This window comes from Phascolarctos cinereus, unplaced genomic scaffold (genome assembly GCF_003287225.1).
Source record: "Phascolarctos cinereus isolate Bilbo 61053 unplaced genomic scaffold, phaCin_HiC Scaffold_8;HRSCAF=390, whole genome shotgun sequence".
Lineage (NCBI taxonomy): Eukaryota > Metazoa > Chordata > Mammalia > Diprotodontia > Phascolarctidae > Phascolarctos > Phascolarctos cinereus.
In genome coordinates, this window is record NW_027556291.1 from 67,544,588 (window position 1) to 67,562,917 (window position 18,330).

The 18,330-nt window shown below is 37.9% G+C and overlaps 1 long non-coding RNA gene across 1 annotated transcript; it reads right to left on the bottom strand.

Annotated features, from left to right (window-relative positions):
- Positions 1-8,890: 8,890 nt before the first annotated feature.
- Positions 8,891-14,490, bottom strand: LOC144454994 (uncharacterized). Its single transcript, XR_013483615.1, has 2 exons — positions 11,242-14,490; positions 8,891-9,787 (listed from the first exon to the last, which is right to left on the bottom strand). It is a non-coding gene; the product is annotated as an uncharacterized LOC144454994 (long non-coding RNA).
- Between the last annotated feature and the right edge of the window lie 3,840 nt (positions 14,491-18,330).

Consider the following 18,330-nt stretch of genomic DNA (forward strand, 5'->3'; position numbering starts at 1 on the left):
GTTTTGGTATGTTGTCTCATTATTGTCATTGTCTTGAATGAAATTGTTGATTGTTTCTATGATTTTTTGTTTGACCCAATCATTTTGTAGGATTAGATTATTTAGTTTCCAATTATTTTTTAGTCTATCTTTCCATGGCCCTTTATTACATATAATTTTTATTGCATCATGATCTGAAAAGGATGCATTTAATATTTCTGCCCTTCTGCATTGGATTGTGAGGTTTTTATGCCCTAGTACATGGTCAATTTTTGTGCATGTGCCATGTACTGCCGAGAGAAAAGTATATTCCTTTCTATCCCCATTCAGTTTTCTCCAGAGGTCTATCGTATCTAACTTTTCTAATGTTCTATTCACCTCCTTAACTTCTTTCTTGTTTATTTTGTGGTTAGATATATCTAGTACAGAGAGGGGAAGGTTGAGGTCCCCCACTAGTATAGTTTGCTGAAGGACTCTGTGAGGTACCTTCTTCTATGGGCACTGCTAGCTCTCTCATTTTCCTCTTCATGGCAACTCCCAGGCCTGACACTGTGTGCTCAAATCCTTCTATTTCTGAAAATGTCCATTTCCAGACCCCATACAATTCCCCCTCTGTCTTTCTAGCCATTCACAATTCTGGTCTCACAGATTCTACAGTCTCATCCAGTTGATGATCCTGAATTTCAAATTTCCTTCAACTTCATACTTTCTATGTATGAGCCATCCTACATCACATATACTCTCGCAGCTTCTAATTCTAAATCTAGACTTTCAGAGGCTGGACTGATCCCCTAGCTAGGAAATTCTATGTTCTGAACTGCAGGTAACTTGCAACATATGTGTTCTTGCAAGTCCTGGGGAGCCCCAATATTCACTATTCCAAGGTGCTACCAAGAGGTAATATTTTGGATTCTAAGGCAGTATTTTCATGATCCAAAAGTATTTTCATTTTCTTTTTGGATCATTATTATTATGCACATGGATCTTAACACATACAAAGTTTTCCAAACTAAACCCTGTCTTTTCTAATTCCGTCTCATGCTACACACATTTACCTGCAACTGGAACATATTTTTTTCACACTCAATATATTTGAAGTAAGCCTTGAAATGTAGGACATTTAGCATTTGAAGGCCCATTCCACAGCAGGTGACCTGTAGGTTCTCAGAGCCCTCACAGCTACGGCATATGGAAAATTAGAGGCCACTCCAATGTTGATCTTTGGTGTTCTCTACTGGATCAGATATCCCTTCTTCTAAAGCAGACCTGCACAACTTGGCAGTAGGTAGGGGCCGAGATTAAAATAGGCTAAACTTCTTGGGGCTGTGGATAGTTTTTAGTGATTTACTTTCCCAGTAAAGGTAGCTAGAGATGGACTGACAATGGCTGGTTGCCATGAGTCACACGTGCATAGTGGCAGGTAATGAGGTAAAATGATCAGCCTCTGAACTTTTCCCACTCCATCTATTTTAGTCCTTCCCCATACTGACATTCCTATTTCTACCTCATCCTGCTCAGGAGTTTACGATTGTATATTTCAAGATTATATTAGAGATATATTCAGGATTGTATAGTTCCATCCAACTCAGACATTCCAGGTTCCTAGTAGAAGATCTGTTCAAGAATTCTGGCTTCGCCATCCATATTTAATTGTTTTATTCAGATGGATTTAATGCCATGCTTGGAAATTCTTGATTCTAAGCTCTAGCCTATGACCAACTTGCCCACTTACATGGTACCTGGAAGTCTAGAGATTCAGTTTAATGAAGACTTTCACATATATGAGATTCTCATGTCAAAATGAGCACCCTCTTAAGATCGCTAAGGTTTTCTGGGCTTTTTCTGCTTCAGTTTGTTTTATTCTTTTATGTTACCAATGTACTTGAATCTTAGATATATACTGACTTCCAAACATAAATTGTCTCCTTTTATAAGTCCTTATTATGTAACATCATTTTTAATGGCCAAAAATATGGAATATCCCTTATCACTAATACTATTAATTGTTTTCTTTATCAATGAAGAAATTCCAGAAGATTACCTTGGTTTTGGTGTAGAGATCTTTCAAGTTTGCGGGGATATTTTTTGGAGGCAATAAAATGGATAGTATTTCGATCATACCTCTAAAGCTCTGTGGTTAAGGAGGTGAGATTTTGTATTTTTTCATCACGAAAAATCTACTTTTAACTTGTTCTATAAATTACCTACAATAGGTCCATATTTGGGCCAACCTACATATGAGAATATATCCTTATCATTTCAGACATTTTCCATTTTATGGCCCATTCAGAGCCAATGATTTATGTTCTCAGAGAACATTTTGCAATAAAACATGGTGATTTTCAGGACTTACAAAATCTGCCCTTTGGAATCTCAGGGAACTCTTCCTTCTTCAAAGTACTCTCCTAACTCTTTCCTTCTCTTCACCATGGTTACACCAGGCTATGTGCTAAAACCCTCCTGTTTCTGAAAATTTCCATTCTTAGCCCCTGAACATCTCCCAGTCTTCCACTTCTCCTGTATCCCTACACTGATATTAGAGATTCTAAATCTGAAAACCTCAGAATTCGGGATTCAAAGTTTCCCTGAAGCCCAGACAGTCTGGGTTCCAGTTGCCCTCCAAGATCACATAATCTGGCTTCATTTTCCACTTCCCACTGGTACACTCAAAAGCAGGAATTAACTCCTAGCTCAGACATTCTGGATCTCTGCTCTCATCTATTTCTTATATTCCCACATGAAGGGCATCTTGAATCCTATACCTTTATCATTCTAGGGACCATGGAAGATATGATGTTTTTGGTTTTAAAACCATATCATGATAACTCGTGTCAAATTCTTATATTTATTTTTATTCATTGATTTATTATTATGATCTACATTGGTCTTGACAATATGATAATTTCGAAATAGAAGTTTTCTTCCTATAAAGCTCTTAATTCCGATCATCTTTTCTTTTTGGTTCTAAAATTATTCAATATTCATTTTTATTAATAGTGATATAAAAAACAGTCTTTGCTATGGAAAGAAATACATGCAACTATTTTTGTTTTGGTGTGCATGTGTTGGGATTTTGTAGTATTCATTTAGCTAGCAAAAAAAAAAATTGACAGTAATCTCAGCAAACTGTTTTGGTAGTGTAGTTGAAGATAGGTTTTTTTGGTTTTTATTTCTTTGTGTTTCTTATCCATCTCTCATGCCCAATAAAAATTATAGTGTAATAAATGAATGATCTCCTACAAAAAAATCCACCTCTTATTTTTAAGTGAGTAAAAAATGACCAATGTTTAGGCCCACATAGTATGTATATAAAATGAAATCCTTGTGAGTTGTGATATTTTCCACTGGGAGGCCCCTTCCCTGGCAGATGATTTCTGTTTTCTAAACCCCTCTCCCCACCTACGGCATATCCTGTTTTCCAGGGCACTGCAGAAGATGATCTTTGCTACTGGAAGGGTTCCCTTTTTATGCTGTATGAGCCATCCCCCATCTAAGCTTTTCAGTCAAAATCTGGTCCTTATTCTTAGCTCCAGGACCCTAGCAATATGAATCCTTGCAAGGTTCCAGGAAGCTCCTATATTCAGTGTTTGAAGGACCTACCAAAAGCTGATATTTTGGAATGTAAGGCAGTACCTTCATATGATCCAAATATATATATTTTTTTTATTTTGTTACTGGATCATTATTACAATGCACACGAGTCTTACCACATACAATGTTTTAAAACCAATCACTTTTTCTTTAAATTCCTTAGCATGCTACACTTTATTTACCTCCAACAGGAAAATATTTTTTCCCAATATGTATATATTTAATGTAATCTTGGAATTAATGATATCTTTCATTTGAAGGCTCATTCCATAGCAGATCATGTAGGTTCTTAGAGCCCCACTCTTCCAAAATCTGTTTATCTGTTTGTGTTCATTTTATTATTTTATTTTACCAACATACTGTAGTGTTACCCATATATATATATATATATATTATATATATACACACAGACATATATATATGTATATATATATATATACAGACTATATATATATGTCTGTATATATATATACAGACATATATATATATGTGTATATATATATATACAGACATAGATATATAGATATAGATATAGATATATACCCATATTGATTTCCAAACAGAAGCCTTTTCCTTTTATACATAACTCCATGTTGCAATGTCCCCAAATACTAACTATTCATTACCACAAATACTATTATCAGTAGCTGTTTTTTTATCAATGAAGCAATTGCAGAGGATTGTACTGTTTTTTTCTGAACAGATATTTGAGGCTTGGAGTGTTGATTTGTGGGGCCATAAAATTGATAGTATTTTCACTTTACCCTTAAGACTCTGAGGTTAAGAACATCAGATTTCAAAATTTTTTTCTATCACCAATGCATACTAAACAGTAAATTGGAATTTAGGTTTGATCCCATTAGAAAAATCTCTCTTCTTCATTGAGAGATATAATGAAAATGTTTGTTTCCATAAAATTGAAACAACTGCTAGAAAAATAACTAAGTAAAATGGGATAAAGCTGGTCTTATCTTGATTTGCAATTGAGATATATAATGAAATTGTGTATAGCCATAAATTTAGAGTGAACAGCTAGAAAAATAATTAAGTAAAATAGGATACAGCCAGTCTTATCTTGTTGTACTGTTAGAAGTTAGCAAGTAGGACAAAGATTAAGCTTTGCTTAGAGTGCGCATGCTTAATAGGCATATGAATATTAATTTCTCTACCTCCAGGAGGGGCTAAGATGCCATTTTCTGAACATGGGATGTGTGAAGAAGGAGGAAAAACATGTCAAGGATTAGATGTGTAATAGGTGTAAAGGAAAGTTGTATACTCTGGAGTATTCAGCAAAGTCAGAAACAGAGGAGGGACTTTGTGGTGAGAATTAGAGATAAATAGTGAACTCCTGCTTTGGTACAACATATCCTAGTCCATAGGACACCCATGGTTGTAACTGCGTAATAAACTTGGCTTTTAACTTTATCCCTCCTGAGTCCAAATGAGTTATTTCTCACATTCATGTTATTTAAATGACCTACAACAGTTCCATATCTGGACCAACCAAGAATATATCTGAGAATACGTCCTTGCCATTTATAATTTTTATCATTCCAAGGACCATTAAGAGGCAATCATTTACATTCTCAGAGAATACATTGCAATCAAACATGGTGAATTTCAGGACTTATAAGATTTGCCCTTTGGAGTCTCAGGACATTCTCTGCTTCTTGATATTCATTCACATCTCTTCTTCAAAGTGCTCTCCACCTCCTTCCTTCTCTTGACCATGGCTACTCCATACTATATGCTGAACTCTCCTGTTTCTGACAATGTCCATTCTCAGCCCTTGAACATCTACCACTCTCCCACTTCTGGTCCATCTGAAGAGTGACATTATAGATTCCATGCCTGAATGAAGCTCAGGATTCTGGATTCAATGTTTATATTAAGCACACAAAGTCTTGGATTGAGGTGCCCTCCATGATCTCATATTCTGACTTCACTTTCCACTCTCCATTGGTACATTCAGAGGCAAAGTTTAATTGCTAGCTCAGACATTCTGTATTTCTGCTCTCTACTACTTCCAACATTCTCACGTGGAAGGTATCTGGAAGCCTAAACATTTAGGGGTCTAGGGACCATGGAATATATCACATTTATGGTTCTCAAGCCATATCATGCTAAATTGGGACAAGTTGTTATTTTAAATTTTTATTAATTCAATTATTCTCACAAGGTATATAGGTCATACCAATATGCTGATTTCAAAATAGATACTTTCCCATAATAAGCTCTCTATACTTAACATCTTGTTTTCTTGTCAAAAAATTTCTAGGCAAAAATACCTATTAATCTCAACAGAAATTTCAGTTGTTCATTTTACTAAATGTGGCTTTTTTTATATGTATATAATTTATTGTTTTTAGGAGGCAGCTAGGTGGCACAGTGGATACAGCACTGGCCCTGGATTCAGGAATACCTGAGTTCAAATCCAGCCTCAGACACATAACAGTTACTAACTGTGTGACCCTGGGCAAGTCACTTGACCCCATTGCCTAGCCCCCTCAAAAATATCTTTAATTTATTGCTTTTTGTTTCTATTAAGCATATCTGATGCATAATATAATTTATATTGGAATAATGAATTATCAAACATGAAAAATCTACCTTCTTATTTTTTAAATTAAGTAGACATGGCCAATATGTGGTCCCACTAAAAATATTTGTTATTGTTCAGTTGTTGAGTCGTGTGTGACTCTTTGTCACCACATGGACCATAGCATTCCAGGCCCTTCCCTTCTATTTTCCCTTCTCCCTCAATGTCTGCTGTCCAAGTTCTTTTGTTTTCTGTTTTTTTTTTTAAATAAAATCTTCCTCAGTAAGAAAAGAAAAAGAAACATTATAAATTGAAATATTAAAACTTAAATCTAAAATAAGAAAAGGAAAAATAACATGTCATGTGCACAACAGAATGTAAGAGAGGATTTAAATATGTAGCAATAAATATTCTTTCAAGAAAGCCTATGTAATAAATACATTGCATTGTGTTGAGTTATGAATCTTTGCTTCCGTGTAAGTTTTCTTTTTTTCTCCGTTGTGTACTTTTTACTTTGTTCTTTTTTCCCACTTCCTCTCCCCCCCTCCCAGAAGGCTACAATTAAATGTGGTTTTATATATATATATATATATATATATACATATATATATATGTGTGTGTGTGTGTGTGTGTGTGTATGTGTGTGTGTATGTGTGTGTGTGTATGTACATGTGTATATGTATATGTATGTGTGTATATATGTATGCATGCATATATGTATATGTATACACATACATATATAAACATATACTTTCCCTAACAAATTCTGTTCCTGATCTTTATTTTATGTTTGTGCATATCTCTTATTTCCTATCCCTTCTGACTCTTCTACTTTTATTTCTATCCAGTACCTTGCCCTCATATTGCTTAACCTACCCCCCCAAGTATCCCTTCTTTATCCTCCCATTCCCATAAATCTAAACACTCTTCTATACCCCCTTAACCTCTTCCCCTCACCCCCTCCTCTAGAGATTCCTCCCTTCTCCTCTTCCCCATGCCTATCTCCTTAGCCTTTTTATTTCTTTCTGAATTTAGAAGACGCTTATACTCTTCTAGATATATATGTATTGTTCCTTCTTGAACTATTGCTGATGAAAGTAGGTTTACAGAACTACCAGCCCTTTTCACCCATCTAATTCCTCTGTATTGGTTCTTCCTCCCACACCTCATTTGTATAAGATCATTTTAGCTCATTTTAGCTGTTCCTAAATGGTTTTACTTTTTGAAGTCATATCATACTCAGGTCTACCCCAATATTTATTATGAACTACCCAGTTCCAATCTTAGACATAGATTTTACGTTTTACATGCATAAAAGGTAGTCTATCCAAGTCCTATTCATTGTTTCTATGACACTATTAATCTATTTCTTCTGCTGCCATCTGATTTTGCTTTTGCCTTCAATCATCTCCCTTATAAACTTTTTGTACTTCATAAGTTTTCCTGTCAAAAATTTTTCAATACTCCTTTTTATTAATAGTAATAGAAACAACAGTGATTACTAAAGAAATACACGGAACTGTATTTGTTTAGCTGTTGTGATTTTTAGAGGGGGTGTGCTAGCCAAAAAATCGACAGTAATATCTCTAAATTTTTTGAGAAGTTTGGTTGAAGAAATTAGGGCTTTTTGGGGTTTTTTTATGGTTGTTAATTTTTCTATTTATTTTTCTTATACATTTATGAAGCCTAATAAAAATCAGATTGGAATAAGTAAATGATCTGCTATAAAAAAAAATCTACCTTCTCATTTTTGAAATTAGTTTAAAACATGGCCAATATTCCGTTCTACACAGTATATCTATTAAAATAAGTCCTTATGAGTTTTGAGATTTTCCCCTGGGAGGCCCCATCCCCAGCAGATGATTTCTGTTCTCTGAACACTCCCACAAATACCATATCTTGTTTTCCAGGACACTGCAAGATTTGACCTTTGGGGGCAGCTAGATGGTACAGTGGATAGAGCTCCAGCCTTGGAGCCAGGAGGACCCGAGTCAGACACTTGACACTTATTAGCTGTGTGACCCTGGGCAAGTCACTTAACCGTGATTGCTTCACCAAAAAAAAAAAGATTTGATCTTTGCTACCTTTAAGGGCTCTTTTTGCTCTGAGGTCTCCTCTCCTGATAGCTCTCCATTTTTGTTTCCACTGCAACTCCCAGACCTTCCACCCTGTGTGCTCAAATCCTCCTGTTTTTGAAAATGTCCATTCCCAGACCCTGTACATCTCCCTTTCTCTCTTTTCTGGGCCCTCATGATTCCAGCCTTGCAGATTCCACAGTCTCATCCACCTGACAATTCTGAATTCCAAATTTCTCTACAGCTCCTACTTTCTGTGTGCCATGAGCCATCCCTTATCTGATAGTAGTTCTCAGCTTTTCACTTAATATCTTGGGATTATAAACCAGTTAGGAAAATATTTATTCTCAACTCTAGGACTCCTCAAGATATAACCTGGAAATTACCTATTAAGCACTGATATTTAGTTTATATTTTGGATTCTAAGGCCAAAACCTCCTATGATCCATAAGGATTTTCTTTATTTTTTTGAATAATTATGATAACATATATGCATCATAACTGTATACAAATTTCTAGAACTCGTGTCTCTTCTAAGTCCTTAGCATTCTATACCATCATGTCATTGCACAAACATACTCTGTGATCATTTTCCTTAATAGAAATATACATAAATGTTGCGGTCTGAGAAGTTGAGGTTCCTCAAAGACTGGAATACAGGACAAGGTCGTCTAGAATGAATTCACAGACTCAAGCATTCTTTAAGTCAAGTTGGCAAAAAGTTTATTGTTACGCTTTTCAGGAGGCAAAGATTCTTAAGGAACCCCGCAAGAGACTGAGGATGGAGCTAGGGTTTATATGGAAAAGGGCATGGGAAAGGAATGCCAGCGATACTGATTAGGTAATCTAAGGGTCCAGGTGTCTTTGGGAACTATGGATGGGAAAGTACAGGGAGTATACCAGACAGAGAGGGAGATGTCAGAGGCATGGATCTTGGGAATCTGGCAGAAGGAAGAGTCCTTGGGGCAGCCAGGGACAAAACTCCTTCGGCCAGACAAGACATCACTCTCTCTCTCTGTCCCGATTAGAGAATGCTCTGCAGCAAAGGAAAGTTTTCTCACAAGACAGGAGTTTACTAAGGAATTGGGAGGCTTCCAGAGACATGATCTGAGGGCTGGGGCCTGAGCAGCCCAGCACTCTCTCACCCAGCTTTGTGTAGCTGCACCAGGGAGAGAGATAAGGGTCTTGCTGGGGCCCACTCATGTGTAATTGCTAGGCACAGTATCCTTGGACTGGGGAGAAATTGTCAGAGACAGTGTTTCTGAGACTAGGGAGAAATTGGGGTCCAAGTACAAGCACAAGCACCCAAACACAAGCACCCAAACACCCCATCATTCCCCCCTTAAACAGATGTGTCACAAAATCTTTTAGGGTGAGGGACAAAGGTCTCAGCTTCTGAAACTGCTTCCTGCTGGGATTGGGCATAGAGCTGTCCCTGCCTCCAAGGGTCCCTCTATTCAAGGGGTTGGTGCTTTAGCCAGTGTCCAGAACTTGGCTGATGCCAGGTCCAGGGGGTGATGTGTTGTGGTCTCAGACAGAGGTTGGTACCCAGCTTGAGCAGTCATCTGGAAGTGGAGGGGCACTGAGCCTAGAAGAGACAAATCTGGAAAGGAGATTAAACAGACAAGGGCCAAAAAGAAGTAAGAGGAATATAATCAGGAGTGGAACAAGAATAGTAGTTAACATAGAGAGAAGCCAGGATCCCCAAGAAGAGGATGATCCTGGTGTACTAAGGTTTCATGGATGTCTCACATCTGGTGACTTGCTCTAATATATTTTCAGTACAAAGCTCTACCCATTGAGAGTTGTTAATATACATACAGCAGGAGGTTTTGGCCAGGGCACAGACACCTCCACTAAGCAAGTAGATAAATCAAAGCTATCTGATTATCCAGGACCACATTTGCCAGGGAATCTAGAGGTTGCTGAATGTCCCAGAGACTATAAGCTGTGTAATTTGCCAGTTGGTGAATGGTCCTTGTCAGGTTTGAAAGAATGAACTAATGTTGTAAATGTCCATACCAAGGCATGAGATACTGTGCTCCCTTTTTAAGGTATCAGAGAACATTGTCCCAGAACCCACGCTTCACTCTTGTTAGGGTGGAGGTGCTGGGTTTAGTAATATCGAAAATGGTCAGAGGTGGTGCCAAAAATCCAAAGGAGCACACACCAAAATCCTTATAAAGCGTTAAACACTGGGTGGCTAGAACAACAGTCTTGGGGTCCTGCCAAGTGGTGGCATTTTGCTTTACTTCTTCTCCAGAATCCTCACCACCTGGCCCACCCAACCCATAAAGGAATGAGTATCCCTTAGGGGTAAGATGGGGCCTGTTTGTAAAAGATATTAAGCATGGATGCTACATGGATGCCCCATGGATCAGTGTGATTATATGCCAATATTCCAGGTAAGAAACTTTCAAAAGTTCAACAAGAGTGTTATATCCAGAAGGGAGCTGTAGCATTTGTGTCAACTGGGAAGAGAAGGTTAAATAGGGAGAACCTACTAGGAGAGTGGCAGGAGGAATTGGGTCATAGGTGCAAGTAGGGAGTGTTCACTCAGAACAGGTGGTATAGCTGGCAGAGGTAAAGTTCTGGGGACACTTATCACTGTAGGCATCCTTACAGGTGGTACTAGTGAAGAGACCAGCAGAGACATTTACGATCCCTCCCCTGACAGGGGTCTTTACCTGTACAGTGGCCATGGAGCATGTCTCCCAAGCAAGGGAATAATTCCCTGTTGAGAAACATGGTGTTGAGATAGAAAAATTTTCCCATTAAGGAGTGGCCAGTACAAAAGGGGTGGCAAAGACCTCTGAGGTGGTTACATTGGGGAGGGGGTTTCTTGCAAAAACTGCTTTAAACAAAAGAGGTTCCTAACTTTAACCTCACAACTGAATAGACACACAATCGTTCTCTCAAGCTTGTTTATCCTCCTCTAATTATACTTCAGAAATTGAATCTTTTACATATGATAAATTCAAACACTGATTTTACTCTTACTTAGGCCATGGGATGACTACAAATTCAGATCAAAACAGCAAGATCTCACATACTTACATTGTGCTCATGTCTTTTACTGACCACTTGCTCTGATCATAGATATCTACTATAAAAGAAAAAGGCAGAGACATGTGACATGCCAGATATGACAAGGTTGAGCATCCTTAACTCTCTTTGAATTCAGTCACAGTATCATGCAGTATTAATTCCACATCATAACCAGAATCAGGAATAGTCAGGTGGGAAACATTCTTTCTCAAAGGAACACAATGGGGAAACTGAGCCAGGAGGATCCCACCTTAGATTGAGGCTAAGATTGTCCTCACATCTTTTTCCCAAATACACACCTCCTCCACTCACTTGTTAACAGCACAGGATTACATTCCCTCAGAGTAGCTTGTGGCATTTCTCTCAGATATTGATTTAATGCAGACAACTATACCCAAATTCAAACTCAAAACAAAATTAGTTATAGTCCCAAGAGCCTTTTACCTCAAACAGCAAGTTTCACTAATCACAGCTGAAAGCCAGATACAGTTAATTTTACTCTCATGGAGTTGCAATAAGCAATAAAGATTTACCAGGACTCATATATATAAGAGATTTCACTTAACATCTTTCCTTCTCAAATTTAAACTTGTCCTGGTGTAAAAGGCAATCATTAGAAATCATTTCTATCTATTGTACATAAACTTGCAACTTCTCAGCTAGCCAAGTTAATTATTTAGGAACTGCATAACCCAAACAAGTTCTTTTCTCAGGGCACGTGACCTTGCTCACACAGATGGTTTCCAGGGACTTTATCAAGTTTACAAAATGTGGTGAATTGCCATGTACCCCAGGGAGAGGCTGATCCTAGTGCCCATGCCTGCCAGCCCCTGTATCCCAAGGAGGGCTATTTTGAATGGTCAGAACCAATCTGGATAAGGCTTTTACCCAATCCCCTCCTTTTCACACATGGTAATCAATTAACAATTCTAGGTTTTAGCATTAAAACAGTAACTTCAAATAACTTAGTTAATAATCTTATAGCTTTCATAAGTGATAGTCAAATTGTTTTAGCTATAACCCCTTCTTTAATTAAAGGTAAGGGTGGAAATACCTGGTTTTCTAAATGTCAGTTAGAAAACATTATAAGATGAGGTTGGCAAGGCTGACAAAGTAATATAACTGGTTTTACACAATTTTCCCACCATCCTTTAGTTTCTTTCAGTTCACAATTTAATAACATCCAAATTATGAAAAGCTGCTTGGCGTAACAATACAAAAGTTTACCAATTTGAAACAATACTGGATGTTTAAAATTGAAACAAACACGTTACCAATCAGGTGACTTCAACTCTGTTGAATGCATTTCCAAATTTCCTTACATAGAAAATCTGGCATCTCTTCACCATTGGCATTGTATACTGGTCACATCTAATAAGGGAACTAATAATAATAGTTAACATTTTTAGTGTCTGCCCTCTGCCAGGCATTGTGTTAGGCACCTTCCAATCATGTGAGATAAACTGAGGTAACTTACTTAATGTCACTCAGTTAACAAATTTTAGATCCATAAATTTTCCCAATTTACCTTAGTGCCAAACAGTATAATAAATTCTGACTTAAGCATTAAATTAGAAGCATCATATTTCATTTAAAATATTACCAGAATGAATTTTTCTCTCTTTCTCTCTCCCTTCCACCTGCTCCTCTGAGGCTACTGTAATCAGTGAGGAAGAGGAGGAGAGAAAAAGAAAAAAAAAGTGGCATTCCAGTGTCCAGCTGCTCCCCTTGGATGCTACTTTTGCTGCCTGGCTGCAAAGGGTGTCAGATCACACATGGACAAAAACAAAACAAAAAACAAAACAATGAAGCAATTGCAGAAGACTACATTGGTTTTTACTCTACAGATATTTCAGGTTTGTAAATGTTTTGGGATGTCCATTAAAGTATTAGTATTTTCACTAGCCATTAAGTCTCTGTGGCTAAGGATGGCAGATTTTTTTTTCTAGGCTTCTCCAATGCATCCTAAAAATTGAATTCAAATTTTAATTTGATTCCCTAATGACAATCTACCTTCTTGTTTTTTAAATGACCTACAGCAGGTCAATATTTGAGCCAAGTAAGAATACATCTGAGAATTCATCTTTGCCATTTATGACATCTTCCATTCTAAGGCCCATTCAGAGCCAGTTATTTATGTTCTCAGAAATCACCCTGCAACCAAATGTGGTGATTTTCAGGACTTACAAAACCTGCCCTTTAGAATCTTGGGGCCCTTTTCCCTCTGATATCTCTTCTTGGAAGTACTCTGCTGTCACCTTCCTCCTCTTCACCATGGCTACACCAGGCTATGACTAAAACCCTCCTGTTTATGACAAGGTCCATTCTCAGGCCCTGAACATCTCACACTCTCCCACTTTTAGTTCCTCCCAACTCTGACATTATAGATTTTAAAGCCTAATAAAGCTCAGGAGTATGGATTCAAAGTTTCCATGAGGTTCACAAAGTCTTGGGTCCAAGTGCTTTCTATGATCTCATATTATAGCTTCACTTTCCTCTCCACATTGTTGCCTTCAGAGGCAGGATTTAACTCCTAGCTCAGATATTCTGAATCTCTGCTCTCAACTACTTCCAACATTCCCACATGAAAAGTGCCAGGAAGCCAAGTCCTTTAGTGTTCTAGGAACTATCCAAGATATGACATTTTTGGTTTTAAAGCCATATCATGCTAAACTGGAAAAAGTGTTCTTTTAAAATTTTTATTAATTAAATTATTCTCAAGTTGTATATGGGCCATACTGATATGATGATTTCAAAATAGAAGTTTTCCTCTAATATACTCTCTAAACTTAACTCCTTTTATTTTTGTCAAAAATGTCTCATTAGTCATATTTATTAATACTAATAGAAACAGCAGTTTTTACTAAAGAAAGAAATATATGGAACTGCATTTATTTACATGTGCAGGTATTTTTGTTTTTGTTTTTTTAACCTAGCCAATAAATTGAGAGCAATCTCACCAAATGCTTTTGTTAGTGTGGTTGAGAATGAGAGGGTTTTGTTGTTGTTTTGTTTTACCTTCTTTGTTTTTCTCATACATAACTGCTGCTGGATAAAAATTATATTGGAAAGGTGAATGATCTCCTACAAAAAAAATTTACCTACTTATTTTTTAGATTAGTAAAAAATGGCCAACATTTGGGACCACAAAGTATGTATATACACACACACACTCTCACACACACATATACATATATACACACACACATATATTCATATATATATACATCTATATACACATATATATTCATATATATACACACATATATATATATATATATACACACATAAACATACACATACATATACATATATGTGTATGAAAGTAAATCGTTATGAGATTTTCCCCTGGGAAGCCCCTTCCCCAGCAGATGTTTTCTGTTCTCTGAACCCTCCCACCCATAGCATATTTTGTTTTCCAGTAGTGTGCAAGATCTGATCTTTGCTACCCTAAGTGGTCTCTTTGCTCTGAGCTCCCCTCTTATACGTGTGCTGCTAGCTCTCTCATTTTCATTTCCATGGCAACTCCTAGGCCTGACACTCTGTGTGCTCAAATCCTCCTTTTTCTGAAAATGTCCCTTCCCAGACACCATATACCCCCCCCCCTTCTCTAGGCTGTCATAGTTCTGGTCTAGTAGATTCAACATTCTCAGGCAGCTGATGATCCTGAAGTCCAATTTTTTTCCAAGCTCATACATTCTATCTTACATTAGCCATCCCACATCTCATACTTACTCAAAGTTTTTCACCACATATCTGGGCCTGTAAAGCCTGAGCTGATGTCCTAGGTAGGAAATTCTGTATTCTCAGCTGAAGGACCCAAGTAACAAAGACCCTTGAAAGGTCCAGGGAGGGCCTATAGTCAAGATCTCAAAGTGCCAACATTATGGATTCTAAGGCCATACTATTCTAGCATCCATAAGGATTTTTCTTTTTCATTTTTGTTGGAGAATTAGTATAATGGGCATGAATCTTACCACTTATGATGTTTTAGAACTAACCAGTGTCTCTTCTAAGTCCTTAGCCTGCTACTCATTATTTACCTGCAACTGGAAAATATTGTTGCCTTCTCAGAATGTATTTTTAAAATGAGCTTTGAAATGTAGGACATTTAGCATTTGAAAGCCCATTCCACGGCAGACCATGTGGGTTCTCAGAGCCCTCAAAGCTATAACAACTGGAAATTTGGAGGACACTGCACTCCTGACCTTTGGGATATTTCCTTGATCCCTTCTTCTAGAGGTTCTCCTCAATTTCTCCTTTTCTTCTCCGTGGCTCCTCCCAGACCTGAAAGTGTCTGTTCTCAAAAAAAAAAAAAAATTCCCTTGTTTCCACATTTCCTTCAAACTGGACAATATTTTAGCCAAGAGCATATATGATCATAAATCTTGAAATGAATGATTTTTCCCAATGCTAAGGCCCCTTCCAGACCACATGATTTCCGTTCTCAGGATCCTCCTATCTTTGCTGTATGGAAGTTATCAGTGTTAAGGGCCAATGTTTAAGGGGTCACCTGAATTTGTCTTTTTGAGTTGTCGTATTTTCCAGAAACACTGGATCCAGAGCATGCAGGAGGCCCTGAATGTGTCAAGGATGCAGCTCCCTCTGAGCTGACAGAATTTTTGCTGCACCCCAAGGTGGCATCCCCGTGTGTCCTTGGGAGTCAAGACAGGTGCCAGCCAGTCTGTGCCAGGGTGGGATAAGGCTTGTGCAGCTGGGGTCCTTTGCAGATAAGAAGACCCTCCTATCTTCATGGTCTAGCAGTTCCCAAGGGAAAAGAAGGAGGCTTTTGCCATCACCTTGATCCTCCCTGTGGGGATGGCCTTGTCTTTTTCCCCCTTTGCTGCATTGTTCCCCTCCCCCCATGTCACATCCTTCCTGGCATCCCCTGCTCCCTTTGTCCTGCTATTATCAATATGTAAACTTCTGTAGAGACTGGGAGTCCTTTCAGTTCTTTGTGCATGTTCATTTCTCTTGTAATAAACTGAGTTTTCACATAAGTCTTGTGATGTCGCGATTGACTGTAGTCATTAGCACAGTCCAGGTCTGATCTTTTATGTTCTAAGAGCTCTCCTTGCTCTGCTCCACCTTCTTCCAAGTGCTCCTCCTTCTCTCTTTCTTTTCCCCAAGGCTGTTGTCAGGCCTGACATTCTGTCGGCCTAAATCCCACTGTTTTGATGAGTTCCATTCCGAGACTAAATATGTTCCACTTGTTTGTTTGTTTGTTTTTTTGTTTGGGGGGGGTGGGCAATCAGGGTTAAGTGACTTGCCCAGGTTCACACAGCTGGTAAGTGTCTCAGACCAGATTTGAACTCAGGTACTCTTGCCTCCAGGGATGGTACTTTACCCACTGACCCGCATCTCCAACTTTCTCTGTTTTAGTATCTCTAAATATTAATTTTCCAAATTTTTCAGCCTAACCCCCCCCCCCCGATTCTGGATCATAGATGTCCATCAGTGTTAGATATTTTAGGGACCATCCATAACATGCCATTTTTGTGTTTCTAAAGCCATATCATGCTAAATTGGGTCAATTTATTTATTTTTTATTTATTTGATTATGATTTCATTGTACTATGGGTCTTACCAATATGATCACTTTGAAATAGAACTTGTCTTTCTTAGTAGTTCTTTATGCCTCACATGATGTTTTCCTGTCAAAAATTTCCTGAGAGTCAGTTTAATTAGTATCCATAGAAACAAGAGCCTTTACTAGAGAAAGAAATACAGGAAACTGCATTTCTTTAGCTGCGCAGGAATTTTGGTTTGCAGGGGGAGGACAGTTTGCTAGCCAAAAAATTGACAGTAATCTCTCTAAATTCTGTGAAAAGTCTGGTTGAAGATAGAAGAGCTTGCTTTTTGGTTTTCTTTTCTTGTATTTCTTTTTCTTATCTATCTTAGATTGAAATGATCTCCAATGAAAAATCTGCTTTCTTATTTTTTAGATTAGTAAAAAAATGGCCAATACTTGGGCCCACACAGTATAAATTTGAAAATAAATCTTTGTTGAGTTGTGAGATTTTCCACTGGGAGGCCCCTTCCCCAGCAGATCATTTGTGTTTTCTGAACTCTGCCCCATTTTCCCCCCACCTATAACATAAGCTGTTTCCCAGGACACTGCATGATCTGACCTTTGATACCCTAAGGGCTCTCTTTGCTCTGAGGCCTCCTCTTCTACCTGAGCTACTAGATCTCTCAGTTTTGTTTCTATGGCAACTCCCAGGCCTAACACTCTGTGTGCTCAAATCCTCCTTTTTCTGAAAATGTCCATTACCAGACTCCATACATCTCCCCTTCTCTCTTCTCTAGACTGTTACAATTCTGATCCAGCAGATTCAACAGTCTCAGCCAGCTGATGATCCTGAATTCCAAATTTTTTTCAAGTTTATACCTTCTATCTTCCATCAGCCATCCCATATCTCACAGTTTCTCTAAGCTTTTCACTCCAAGTCGGGACCTTTAGAGTCAGGACTGATCCCCTAGCTAGGAAATTCTGTATTCTCACCCTGGGTCTCCAATAACAAAGATCCTTGAAAGGTCTTGGAAAACCCCAATAGTCAATGTTCCAAGGGTCTGATATTTGGGATTCTAAGGCTCAACCCTTCTACAATGCATAAAAAACATTCCTTTTTCTCTTTTTATTTTAGTATTATTACAATGCACATGAATTTTATTACATACACGCTTCTAAAACTAACCAAATGTCTCTTCTAAGTCCTTAGGATGCTCCACATTATTTACCTCCAACTGGAAAGTATTTTTCCAAATCAAAATATATTTAAAGTTAGCCTGGAATTTAAGGACATTTAGCATTTTAAGGTTCATTCCACAGCATCATTGTAGGATTTCAGAGCCCTTGCGAATATGGCACATGGAAAATTGGAGTGTACTGACCTTTGGTGCTCTCTCCTTGATATCTATATCCCTTCTTCTAAAGGCTCTCCTCAATCACTCCTTCTCTTCTCCATGGATCCTTCCAGACCTGAAAGTGTCTGTTCTCAAATACCATTTCTTTAGAGAATTTTCCTCTTTAGCCTCTGAACATCTTCCATTTTCTCAGTACTAATCCTAGTTTCACATTTGGTTTCTTTGTTTTTC